We start from the raw sequence: 13,792 nt of genomic DNA on the forward strand, positions 1-13,792 counted from the left end.
CTACTTACAGTTTTCAATGGAAGTTAAAGAGAGCTGTGAAGTTAAGGCATGATTTGTAAAACTCACAACTTCGCTGATAGAACTGCTCATAGACTTGGCAGGTATGCAAAGTAAAACCCCCACATCACTGCCAAGGTCCTCCACAAAGATTTGGCTGGGACAGGAACATCATCTACATAGAAGGGTCATGAGAAGGTAACTGTAATCTCATCACAAAGTCAGCATTAGAAGTATTCACTACTACAGTTAGGTAAGCCAGAGGCATTATTGAAACAGGTGCTGTGGCTTGATGTTTGATGAAAATAAGAAAGGAGAACAGCATTTGATGAATGGAACACCTTGCTAATTGTTAGGCCTGGTGGATCTATTACACCTTGGGATTGTGGCAGCCACTGTGACACGGGAAATGTTGTGGGGTTAAAGAGAGGACAGAATTCTACTAAATATTAACAGTCAGTGATGAAGCTGAAGAAAAAAGAGGTTGGATATTACAGCAAAACAACGTTCCCAGAAATACATTAAAATCCACCTTGATCTGCTTCAATAATTAAAAGGTTAAGGTTTTGGCACCATCACCAGACTTGAAAATTATGAAAAGAATATTTCTGAACTAGAAGTGATCTGCAAGTAAAACATCAATCAACAAACAAAGAATAGAAAGACTGTTCGTTGGCTACAAAGAACATTTGGAGGCTGTGAAGTCAACCCAACAGAGTGTCTTACTAAATACTGACTGAAATCGTGCCCAAACCTTGCACAGTTATTTATTTATTTATAAAACAAAAATAATAAAATAAAATTTGCAGAAATGTGTTAGATTTATATTTCAGCTGTATGTATGAAAAGGGCTGTGATTTCTTCATGCTTCTCTTGATGTGCAAGACAGTAAGAGCTTTTATCTGATGATGTATTTCTGAGCCAAAACAACAAAAACTGCGTCCTGGTCCATCTTATTTATGGCCTGTGTTTGCCATATGTACCACACACCTACTGCATACATCTATGTAAATGACACATTTTTAAATGGCAAAAGCACTGGATTTTGCACACATTACTGTAAAATACAACCAAGTGATGAAATACCTGGACTATTTTTTGCAAGAAATGTGAGAGACATCTGAGCCAACACAGCAAGGGCATTGGTCACGGGCACGAGGACGGTCAATCCTCTGAGAATCACCTGTGGATATTATTAAAAAAAAAGAAATGTGAATAGTATTTTTATAGAGAACCGAGCGGCATTTACAAGGCGGATTTGTAAATACAGTGAACCTCTTTCCTCTGGATTTTTAATATTGTTTTACATTTTCACTCTCTGTGTTGTTCATTTACGTTTAACACGCGCTGTCTGTAGTAGTGGTCTGGCACAGTGTCAGTTACTATGTGTACTTTTTGACTGTGATCTTCACACAGTACAGTTGCCCATGTTCAGATTAACATTCATGAAGGAATCATTTACAGTAATATTCTGTAAACCAGGAAGATCTAATGAAGATGAATGTGTATGTGGTAATGAAGCTGGTCATAATTTTAAAGATGTAAATTTTCACCAAATTTTAAATCATTTCTGCCTTTTTTTCAATTAGTTCTCCCTCTGCCTTTATAATTATTAGTAGTATCTGTTATTTTCCATTTCAATTTTATTTTTATGTGTTATTATGCTGCATGATTGTGCATATAATTGACTCAATTTGTAAATTTATTGTTGAGGGATTTACTTTTGTGTTTTTTGTTGTTCCATAGCTTCTATTATGAATTAGCAAGCTAGCTCCCCAGTAGTAAGTACACATATACACACACACACACACACTGTAATAAATTCAACGAATGAAACAATGCAAAGCAAAATTTAGTTTAAATGAACAAAAGCAATATTTGACACCAATGCAAATTTCAAAAACACTGTAAATCAACCTGCCTGTTTCACTTTTTATGGTGCGCTAAATAATATTGATATTGGCTACAATCTAGTAACCAAACTTTTCAAAAATTCTTTTAAACTCTTAAATATTTCAGACTGTAAAAAAAACAAAAAACAAGAAAAATATGAATATGATTGAACAAAAAAAGTCATCCAGAATGGTTCGATGGGAGATGCTCCATTCTAAAGAAAAGTCAGATTTGCAGAGTTTGAGATAGGAACCAGACATCTCATGCCTCTTAAAGCTAAGGAAGCTAAGCTAAATAAGACCTTGTTTAATGATAGTTTTGAAAGAAGGCTTTGACCTTAAATGTACTTCTAAAATACATTCACGCTGGACATGCAGGACGTTGCATGAAAATAGTACCCAAGAAACTTCACACGGTGTCTACATTTAGCTTGTAGACATCACAACTCCTGGTTCTGTTCCTATCACCACTGTAAAGAAATCAGAGTCTAAGCTTCTCCAGGATGGAGCATTTCACAGCAAACCATGACTGCATTTACTACTGTGTTTAATACTAGTTATGCAGATTTTTGAAAAAGCCAAAGAATTTTAAGACGATCTTAGTTAAGTGTCGATTAGGCCCGGGATTTCATGGGAAATTAAATACAAAATACTGCTGAGCAGGAAGGTCGACTTCTTTAAGGACTTCTACATGGAATCTGAACTGATATCCAAAGGTTAGAGGGAACACATTCAGTCTTAAAGGGTTCTGACTGTCGCTGTAGGTGTTGATCTAACATTGGCGATTGTACTGTGCAGATTTGAACGTTAACGTCCGCAGTGCTGTCACGTTCTCCTCTTCCCTTCGTGCAGTTCGTATTGAGCTTTGCTCTGTGGATTAACTCCTTCTTTTCTTGCTGCTTTGACTAGTTGCTGTGGCTCCTCCCCTTTTTTAATCCCCCCTAACGCCCATCCTTTATCTTTCTCTTTGTTCTACGATGTAAATATGCGTGTAGACGACCTACTGCAAGATGCAAGACCTTCTGAAAAACTACATACTGCTGCCCCACTTTATATGTCGTACTTCACCATTTCAATTTTTGAAACCCCCCCCCCAATTATTGACGATGTGTGACAGAGTGCACTTTACCTTACTATTTATTAAAACCACTTTGTGCGTGTTTATTTCACTTTTAAATGAACCTTAACTGGACATACCTTCCGTAATTGGAACCTACTGTACTTTGGAAATTCCTGCGTTCAGATGTTTATGCAGTACACCCAAGCAGACGAAACCTGTGTATAATGTGAAAAATTGTGTGACGTCTATGTTAAAACAAGATTTTCTTGGAACGATTTATGGACTTTTATGTTTATTAGTTTCTTCCATTTCATAATTTTATTAAAAGTTTTTATTTTGTCCTCAACAGTGGCCACCCCTTCCCTCTGAACTTTACAGCATACAGTACCTGAGGCTTTATATCTATCACTGGAATACTTTTCCTTGCATTTGTTACATGACCCTGTCAAAAAATATATATTTTTAATTTAATACAAATAAAGATCAAGTGAATATTTGAACCGCTATGCTTGATTGGCCTTTTTTTCCTTGTATTACGCATCAATACTTTCTATTTAAAGCTCAAATATTGTATCAGTCATAATGTTGGTCTAAGGTATTATTTTGGTCATAATATACTATACATCTATGTAGTGGACTTGAAAGGCAGGCATTTCTAATAAAGTGGCCAGTGAGAGGAAGTTCAAGGTTGGTGTTTCTAATAAAGTGGCCAGTGAGTGAAAGTACAAGGTTGGTGTTTCTAATAAAGTGGCCAGTGAGTGAAAGTACAAGGTTGGTGTTTCTAATAAAGTGGCCAGTGAGAGGAAGTTCAAGGTTGGTGTTTCTAATAAAATGGCCAGTGAGTGAAAGTACAAGGCAGGTGTTTCTAATAAAGTGGCCAGCGAGAGGAAGTTCAAGGTAGGTGTTTCTAATAAAGTGGCCAGTTAGTGGAAGTACGAAAGTAGGTGACACCAGTTGGTTCTAACATTAGCTAGCTAACCTAGCTAACGATAGCATCCGTAGGGCAAAAGCCAAACTAGTCCTCATTGTGCGCCTATATTGAAAACACCATCCTTAACACTTATAAAAGACAACGCTGTATTTATATATAAGTGTATTATATTAACAATACTTCTCTAGCTAGCTGGGGGTGGGAGGCCATTATATGTCAACTTCACTAACCTTCCAAAAATCTGTCTAGTACACATTTTGTGGGTTTAAACCATGCTTTCAACAAGTGAGGGTAGTATGAAGGGGGGGGACTTGGGCTGGAGTTCTGGGTGGCTTTTGCCTGCAGCTAGAAGGCCGGACCCCTCCATAACTGGGACTGAGGAACAGGGAGGAGATGGTAGGGATTGCGAGAACTTTGTCTCAGGAAATGGAAGGCAAGAATGGGAATTCATATTGGAAGGAAGAGGAGTTTTGGGCATGTTCCTCCCATCAAATGTCAGTTATTCCATAACTCCATTTAGTTTTTCATCTTTATTTATGTCCAAAGTTATAGCAGTCCTGTACATTTTGTTTTTTTAGAAGTACCTTAGCCAGAACATGGCACGTCATCTTTAAACGTGAACTAGCTAGCTAGCTTACTGTTAACTTCTACCTCATAAATGCCTCTTTTCCATGCATGGCTATACTCTTCTCTAAAGTATACCACCTGGAGGAACCGCTACACTAATCAATCCATTGGAGTTCAAAGAATTTAGATGCTTTTTAACCCCCAATGGAGCCTCAGTAAAGAAATTTAAAAGCAAATTTGAAAAATTTGGACCAGGAAATGGCTACTACATTTCACGTAGCATCAGATTTAACAAGCAGATGGAACTGAAAGTATGAGTAGCTGTCAAGAAGAACCTCACTGAGAAAAGGAGACAGAAACATCAAACAAAGAAGCTGAACAATGGACTGACCACCCCAGAGTCCAGACCTCAACATCACTGAATGTGTTTGGGATTACTTGGATTGTGCAACCAACTTCCAAGACTGAACTTTTTAGGTGTGTCTGCAGATTTCTTTGGAAAACTGAAAGCAAAAAGTGAGTCTCCTAAACAGAACTGAAGATGTAGTAAAAGTAAAGAGTGACACACTAAATACTGAAAAAATGTTTATTACATTTAGCTGTTGAAGGTTTTGTGTAAGTTTCTGATTTTCCTGATCCTGAAAAATGAAAACCTTGCACTTAATGACTGTTTTGACTAAAATTATTACAGGTTTATTTGTATTTATCCTAATAGTATATAATGTTTTTATTGGGCAAAACACACCAAGTCATACCCGCCAGCCTTCTGTCACTGTTGCTAAAATTAGCATTTCAAGTAGATGCTTTTTTTTTTTGAACAAAGCAAAATATATGATTGATGAGTGGTGCGCTCCTCCGTGGATTCCTATAATTAAGATATGACAGACGCGTCCAGCTGTACCTCCAAGAGCTTCCGAGCTACTTTCAGTGGTACGCCGTTTAAGAAAGAAAAGAGCGCACCTTTCAGAATGGCAACCCCAATTATGCAAGCATTGTCACCCAACAATGCTGTCATCAAAAGCAGCACAGAGGAAATTAAGTGGTGTAATTGCACGTCTGTCAGAGCTCAATGGCGACCCGTCTCCGTGAAACGAGACTTCATCCGGAGAGAGGGTGGGGGAGGGATCTTCACAAACCATTATCATGAAGTTTAGGTTCATCCCTATAAAACAACCTTTGCTCTGAAGCGTTTATCCTCCTTTTCTGTTTCTTTTCATTTCCGACGGCAGGCTAAGATTCGAGGAGGGTTCCTTTTTTTGTCCTGAATAAAAGATGACGACGCTCCACTGCATAAACAATCCGAGAACACACACAGCACGCAGTTGGCTACTTAGTATTAATAGCAGTAACTTCAGAGGGATCGTATTCAAGCATCGGACAGTTCTGTATTATTTATGATTGAAATGAAAGTGTGCGAGCGGGCCGAAAGATGATCGCGGAATAAAAAATGATTCTGCTGATACCAAGTTTACACAAGTGCTTTCAGAAAACAGGGAATTTAATTTGAGTTCAGGAGGAAGGGCTGTGGACTGCAAAAGGTGCGTATTCAAAACGTCATTTCTGGGCTACTGAATTGCATATATATAATGTATAGAATGCAGTGTTTACCCATGAGCCTCTCATTTGTCAGGTATACTGATTATACAGTCAACATTAGGCAGTATTTAGTGCACCCATTCTTTATCTTTTTCACAGCTTCCATTCTTTTCAAGAGACTCACTTTCAGTTTTTCTCAAAGAAATCAGCAGGGGCTGAACTCCAAAGTTCAGTCTTAGAAGTTGGTTGATCATTTTCTGAGGTACTCAAACACATTCAGTGATGTTGAAGTCTGGACTCTGGGGTGATCAGTCCATTGTTCAGCTTCTTTGATGTGTCTCCTTTCCTCAGTGAGGTTCTTCTTGATCAGCTACACATCCTTTCAGATCCACAGCGCTGAGTCGTCTTCTCACAGTGGAAGGATGGACAGAAACACCTGTGGATGTTTTCAGATCTGAAGCAGCTTGATTTTCTCCTCTCTCTCAAAGATGAAAGCTTTAAGTGCTGTTTATCTGATGGGGCCAGTTTTGGTGGTCTACCAGGTTTTGTGTGGAGTTTAGGGGCCCTATTGTCTCTGTTCTGTCTGATCTTTTCGGATCTTAAACTTTCCTCATCCTTCGGCACGTGGTTTATCTTACAGACAGTCTTCTCAGGAATATCTTCTGAAAAAAGAATAACTTGTACGTAATGCCAGTTTTTCTGGAAATTAAGTGCATGAAGGGTGATATTTTTACACAGTACTATGTAATTATGTGCAATAATAATGATGATAATCTACCAGGTGTTGTAGGTGGTTGTTAGGAGTCTTTGGTTCTAGTTTTGAAACTCAATTAGAACAACTGCTAAATAAGTTCTAGCTAAATTACAGTCATGCTCTCTCAGTGTGTAGCGCTCATGTCACATCAGGGCTTCGTTTTAATGGTCCCTCTTGTTTTTGCATAGTTCTAATTTTGCTTTTTCACAATCAGCCTGATCTGATTTAATACTGCTGTATGTCAGGCATTAGGGCTGGATTTAAAGATAGGCTGTAAATATCTGAAGGCTTATGCGAAGCTATGTTATACTATCATTGCATTTTCATTGTGACGTTGCTAAAAGTATAAAAAAAATACAATGTTGCAATGCAGTATTGCTCACCAAGTCCTGCTAGTTTCCATTCATTTTCAGCAAGGCCAGCAGTTTAGTATCCCTCTGATGTGCACATGCTGAGACACACTCCAGAGCACGGAGTGTTCAGGTTGTTGTTTGGGATTATTTTCAGCATGCATTCTAGTCTAATTAGAAGCTGAGCTTTCACGCTAATGACCTCTCATATGAGGGGGAGATAATTAATTTAAAATGATTTATAAATGAAAACATCCTCATCGTTTCCTGGGATTATTTCATCACCACCGAGGACGCTGGTTATTTATTTGTCGGCTTTTCTTCATGCAAGAAAGGCAATTACCTTAAAACGCTCTAAACGGGTATCCATAATCCCTCAGTTCCTGCAGCTTTGCTGGACTAACTCAAGCTACTGAGGCTGCTTTTTTTTCCTTTTTAGGAGATTGATTATTCCGTCTGGAGCTTTCTGCTCTTCAGAAGATCCGAAGAGCACTTGAGCAGACCAGACCTAATGGGATCGGTTGTGTCTGCATCAGCTCGGCCTTTGTGGGAAATCTCTTTTTATTCCGCTGTACGTTTTCCCATCTGTAAATGAGGTTATCAAATAAATGTGATCTATACTAGAAAAAATGTTATTGTGCATTATGATGTTTTTTTCTTGTCTTTGGACCAAAGCCAAGTGTATGTGTTTCATTGGCCTTTAAAATGGAAATTAAAAAAAGTTAGAATAGCAGTAAATTATGATTTATGCTGTTGTAAGCACTGTAATGCTTGCCTTTGCAAAAAGAAGCACACTTAAGTACATGAATAGTGTACCGATGCCCCAATGACGGCCGCAAGAGCCGGCAGGAAGGCGGGGCCCGAACTCTGAGCGAGGACCGAAGCCCCGCAAGGATGACGGGGGGAGAACCGCAAGTGAGTGGGGGACGGAGCGCAAAGCCCGAGCTTCACCGAGGGACAAGAGTGATGGCGGGAGGAGGAAGACGATGATGCCAGCTACAAGAGGCATGAAGGTAGGGAACCATTCAGTGAAGCTTGGGCTTTGTGCTCCGTCCACCACTCACCCGCCTTCCTGCCAGCTCTCACGGCCATCATCGTGGCGCATGCCACAATGGAGAATACTAAAAGTAATTTTTTATACCATGTATTTTATGGAAATATTTTTAAACTATAGTTTTCCATATTTTTCAAAAAGCCCTAAAACATCCTTCATGTATCTTTCCACCATAAAAGCAACACATTATAAGTAATACACTACATAGCCAAAAGTATGTGGACACTCCTAATTATTGAGTTCAGGTGTTTTAGCAATGGGTGTGTCCACATACTTTTGGCTATATAGTGTATAACTTATAATCTGCTGCTGGCAGTCTGATGGATGAATCAGGATTTGGAGGATGCCAGGAGAATGCTACCTCAAAATGCATAGTACAAACAGGAATGTTTGGTAGAGGAGGGATAATGGGCTGGGGATAATATTCTAAATAGTTGCATAACTCAACTTTATTACAACATAAGTTGTTCCAATTTAGAAAAGAAAAGCATGTGTAGGCATAGAAGATGAATTTCAGCATTACTTAAATATAAGTGAAGTATATATAAGTTGTGCTTAGCTATTCCTAGTAATATTTGTAAGTATTTAGTTAACTATGTTTTATAAAAGTATACTTAAACACATGCTTTGTGTGTTTCATTAATTTAAGTGTATTTTGTGTAGTTTATTCATACGGAAAACTAATTCCAAATGCATTGAATCACTTTCCATTTGTTCTATAATGAAATAAGTGGTACTGAATTGTATCAGTTCCAATAACATACAAATAACATTCTTAAATCATCTTAAATCTGTTGGTTTGAAAAAAGCAGTAAAAAGTACAACTAAATGCATTTAATTTATAGTCATAAATTGCTTACAATTTAAAACACTTTATTTGTTATAGGTTGTTCCAAAAATGATTGTTATATATTAAAATATGTCTAAGCTATAAACATTAAATATGTAAACTTTTCACATTAAATATGCTTTTGAAAAGTGCACGTAAATGCATTTTTCCTTCACAAGTGTAGCACGTATTATAACAATAACAACAACAAAAACAATAACAAAACATATTTATTTTAAGGAACATGTTGGGAGTTTGTTAGACACTTCTAAATGTTTAAGTGATGATGCATGAAAATCTCTAATAAGTGCATTAATAATTGTAATAATTCACAATTTTCTAAGACTTCAATTGCAAATTACTGAGCATGAAGTAACCTCCAAAATTTACAATGTTGTTGGCAGCATTTGATTCCTGTAGGTTCCAGTTAATGCCATATTCGTTGTTTAATTTTATTTTATGGTAAAACTTTTTATGAATACCATGTCTATAAGAATTTATGTACACGTTCATAATACACTGTAGTTCACTGATAAGGCATTATAAACACGATGATTAACATTTATGAAAATATGCATTACAGCCATGTTTATTAGGCATTATAAATTATTAAGATAACGCATTATATGAAGAGCTAACACATTACAAAGATGCTCAGTCCCAGCTTGCATAAAACGTCTTAACTAACAAGCCTGCCTAACCACAAATAAATAATGTGCAAAATTTAGTTTCTATTATTATCTATTATCTATTTTCGTCTCATTGGGTCTTTAACGTCATTGGTTACAAGATTCTACTGGCTAGGCCTCTTAGGCATGGTTTTAGAATCCTTGAATCATATTGGGAAAAATCACTGGGAAATCATTCATCAAAAATGTTAACATTACTTGTGGAGTCCCACAAGGGTCAATTCTAGGGCTGTTGCTCTTTTCTTTGTGCATTATGTTGAGGTAATGTTATCAGGAATCAATATCAATATTAATAGCTTTGCTAATGACATGCAGTTTTACAAATGGTTTAAGATATATTATGCAGTTTATTATTCTATGCTGGAATTTTATTTCCTTGGCGAAATTCTGTCAGCGTAATATGACATACGCCAGCTTACTGCTTGGCTGGATGCTTTAATTAAACATTAAGTATAGTTCTTTACCCTTTGAGGCATAAAGCTCTAATGCACAGCTATAATATAGCGAGACTTGATGGCCATTACGGAAGGTAGCCTGTATGTGTGTGCGTGTTTGTGGTCTTCAGTAGAAAGGTCCATTTGGTGAAACTGGCAGTTATAAGTCCTTTGAAAACGAACCGCCTGTCTCGCAGGTCCCTGCTGCTTCAATATCACAGTGTGAGATCCCATTAACTGCATCAGAGTCCACACACATACAGCCACACGTATGGTCCGAATGCCATGTCCCTGAGAAACACTATAACAAGCCATTCTGTCCCTTGTTTACCTGCTCTCTTTCGCTCGTCTCAAACTGCCCCCCAGCATTCGCCACATTGCTGACAGACACAGCAAGCTTCAGCTTAAACACTTAACCAAAAGGAGCTTTCAGTGGTGCTGCAGCCATGCGTTCAGCCAGTGAGGAGCTGTCCATGGTTTTGTAGCTATTACCCTATAAGGCCAAAAGGTGTGGACACCTGACATCCACACTTACATAGGCATGCTGGACATCCTAGGCCAAAATCATGGACATTAATATGGGGTTGAGCCTCGTTTGTGCCTAAAACGGTTTCTTTCCAAGTCTTTCCGCAACTATTTATTGTTAGATTTTATTTATTTGGGGAATTTGTGGTCAGCCACTGAAGTTGGACAAGAGAGTCTGGCTCATAATTGACGTTCAAATTTTTTTCCAGAAGTTTTTAGTGCTATTTATTTACATAATAAACAATGAGCTATTCATACTCATATATCAAACATGAGCTGAAAAATCTACTGAGCAGTCTCGAAATTTGAGTCTGGAAAAGTATGGAATTTTGAAATGGAACGCTGTGAATGCGCTACTCGTTCAACAAGACACTGTGACACATCGAAAGAAAACATGGACAAATGTTTAGAACACTTTTGGATTTACAGTTTGGTCTTGCAAGCCTCACATTAAGTCAGCGAGGGGCTGTCCATGGTGCTAAAACCATGGATGTAAGAAGCTGTCCGTGGTCCTAAAATCCATGCTACTATGTATGCCACGGTGGTATTGCCGGCCCGTTTAAAATTCAAAGGGGCATAAATTAATGAATACTTATCTGTGAACCCCTTGGCCCCGGTTTCCGGGCTCTAAGTCCTGTCATGTCTAATAAGGATGGGGTGAGTGTGGGCCGAGTTGGAGGGAGGGGGGGCACTCAGCGTCTGTCACTGTGGGTGCCCGGCTCCATCTCTCAGCCGTAGACAGACAGACAGATCGGAGGCATCACTATGCAGCCCAGCAGAGCTGTTTGTCTGCACGGGCCGCGACACCTCCACCGCTCCAGGGGGTTCTAATGAGCTCTCGCGGGACGCCCGTTAGCCACTTAATATCCCGTGGAGCGAGGGGGCCATCCACATCCGAGGGGCATGCACACACCTCCTGTGACCTAAACTCTAGGTGGACACACACACACCGATAGACACCTACCTTGCGCATCGGAAGCTCAGGGCCAAAACAAGCACTCAGCAATTATTTAGAATTTGATAGATGGTGTTTTGGCCTGGTAATGGTGGTATGGTGCTGCACTTCAGATACACATGATAATGTTTGATTTATGGGGGCACATGGGGGGGTGGTGGAGGAACGCTAAGGAAGGATGCTCCACATGTTCTGCATGGAGGGTCAATACCCCCACGGACCCTCACAGAACAGGTACTATTTGGGTGGTGGTCATTCTCAGCACTATAGTAACATTGACGTGGTGGTGGTGTGTTAGTGTGTGTTGTGCTGGTATGGGTGGATTAGACACAGTGTCTACTCACTGTCCACTCTATTAGATACTCCTACCTTGTCAGTCCACCTTGTAGATGTAAAGTCAAAGACGATAGCTCATCTGCTGCTGCACAGTTTGTCTTGGTCATCCTCTAGTCCTTCATCAGTGGTCACAGGACGTTGCCCACAGGACACTGTTGGCTGGATATTTTTGGTTGGTGGACTATTCTCAGTCCAGCAGTGACACTGAGGTGTTTAAAAACCCCAGCAGCACTGCTGTGTCTAATCCACTCAGACCAGCGCAACACACCCTAACACACCACCACCACGTCAGTGTTACTGCAGTGCTGAGAATGATCCACCACCCAAATAGTACCTGCTCTGTGAGGGTCCATGGGGGTCCTGCCCACTGAAGAACAGGGTAAAAGGGGGCTAACAAAGTATCAGAGAAACAGATGGACTACAGTCTGTAACTGTAGAACTATAGAGTGCACCTATACAGTAAGTGGAGCTGATAAAATGGACAATGAGTGTAGAAACAAGGAGGTGGTCATAATGTTATGCCTGATCGGTGTATGTCTTCTAATTTTGAATATGTAATGCTGATAATTATGATAAAAAGGTTTGGTAACACTTTCTATGAAGTCTTTTTTGCCAAAGCAAAATGGTACTATAATAAATTTATACTGAGATTATAAATATATTATTACACTTGCATAGATCAATGAAGTTAATGCTTCGGTTTTTGAGGTTTCGGAACACCACCCATAATGCTGAAGCAAGATGAAAGTACACTACCTGTGGATGAGAAATCTGAGGTAAACCACTTGACCTTAAAAAAACTGGACAGTGTCATTGTATTTCCAACCACAAACACATAGTCTTCTCAATTCGGATGCCTGCTATACCCAGCAATGAGAACAACGAGGCAGATTTGAATTTGTTTGTCTTGGATGAGCTAATTAAAATGTCACAATTCATTATATGAGGCAGGCTCCTACCTTGTCAGAAGGAAAATGGGAATATCAATCATCTCCCCCCTCCCACAAAGCCCAACCTTTTCCCTCCCCAGACCACAGCGCTGAGCTTCATGACAGGTCCTGTCCAAGATGTCCATGAGGAATGGGCTTCCATGTAATGGTCTTCAAGCCCTGATCACTCGTGTGCCTTTGTTGGAGCGCCACTCTGTTAGCTTGACCTTTTCCTGTCATCTGGGTTTTCCACACCCAGGACTCCACAGCAAAGTCCATCTCCACTGAAGAGGCACCTGCCCTTGGTTTGACATCCACTCGTCACATGCCTGTACGTATTGCTGTGACAAGCTAATGGCAGGATTATGGAACCTGCTGTCCCGGACAGATTTTCAATCAGTGGGATGGTTGAATTTGAGGACATCGCTCTAGATGGATGGTCTGATGTGAAAGACAATGTAAGCATTATTTTTCCTCGGCATTTGCAATTGTGATTCAGTTGTTGGGGCATAAGATAAGGAGCACACTACTGAAGCTTCTCCTGAATGATTATGCTTAGGTAAAATAAAATGAAATAAAAATATATTTTATGTTATATTTTATTTTATGTTAATGATGTTGGGTGTGATGAGTAGAAACAAATGGAAATGAATGTTTATGTCATTGAGAGTTATTAGCATCAGTGGGGTGATATCTTAGGGTGTCACAATGATGATGCATTCATTGAGATACAGTCATTGCAAATCATTGGTAATCTAGAGTCATTTGGCTTATGGTTTCAGACATTGCTGGGAGTCTTTGGTGTAACGTCATTTGGGTGAAGTTATTGGACATCATAAGGATTGAAGGGTCATTGAACTAAAATGTTTGGACATCTAGAGTTAACGTTTCTAAAGTCATTAGGCTATCTTATTGGACATCACAGGGTTTGTAGGATCATTGGAAATCACATGA

Source organism: Colossoma macropomum, unplaced genomic scaffold (genome assembly GCF_904425465.1).
Source record: "Colossoma macropomum unplaced genomic scaffold, Colossoma_macropomum, whole genome shotgun sequence".
Taxonomy (NCBI): Eukaryota; Metazoa; Chordata; class Actinopteri; order Characiformes; family Serrasalmidae; genus Colossoma; species Colossoma macropomum.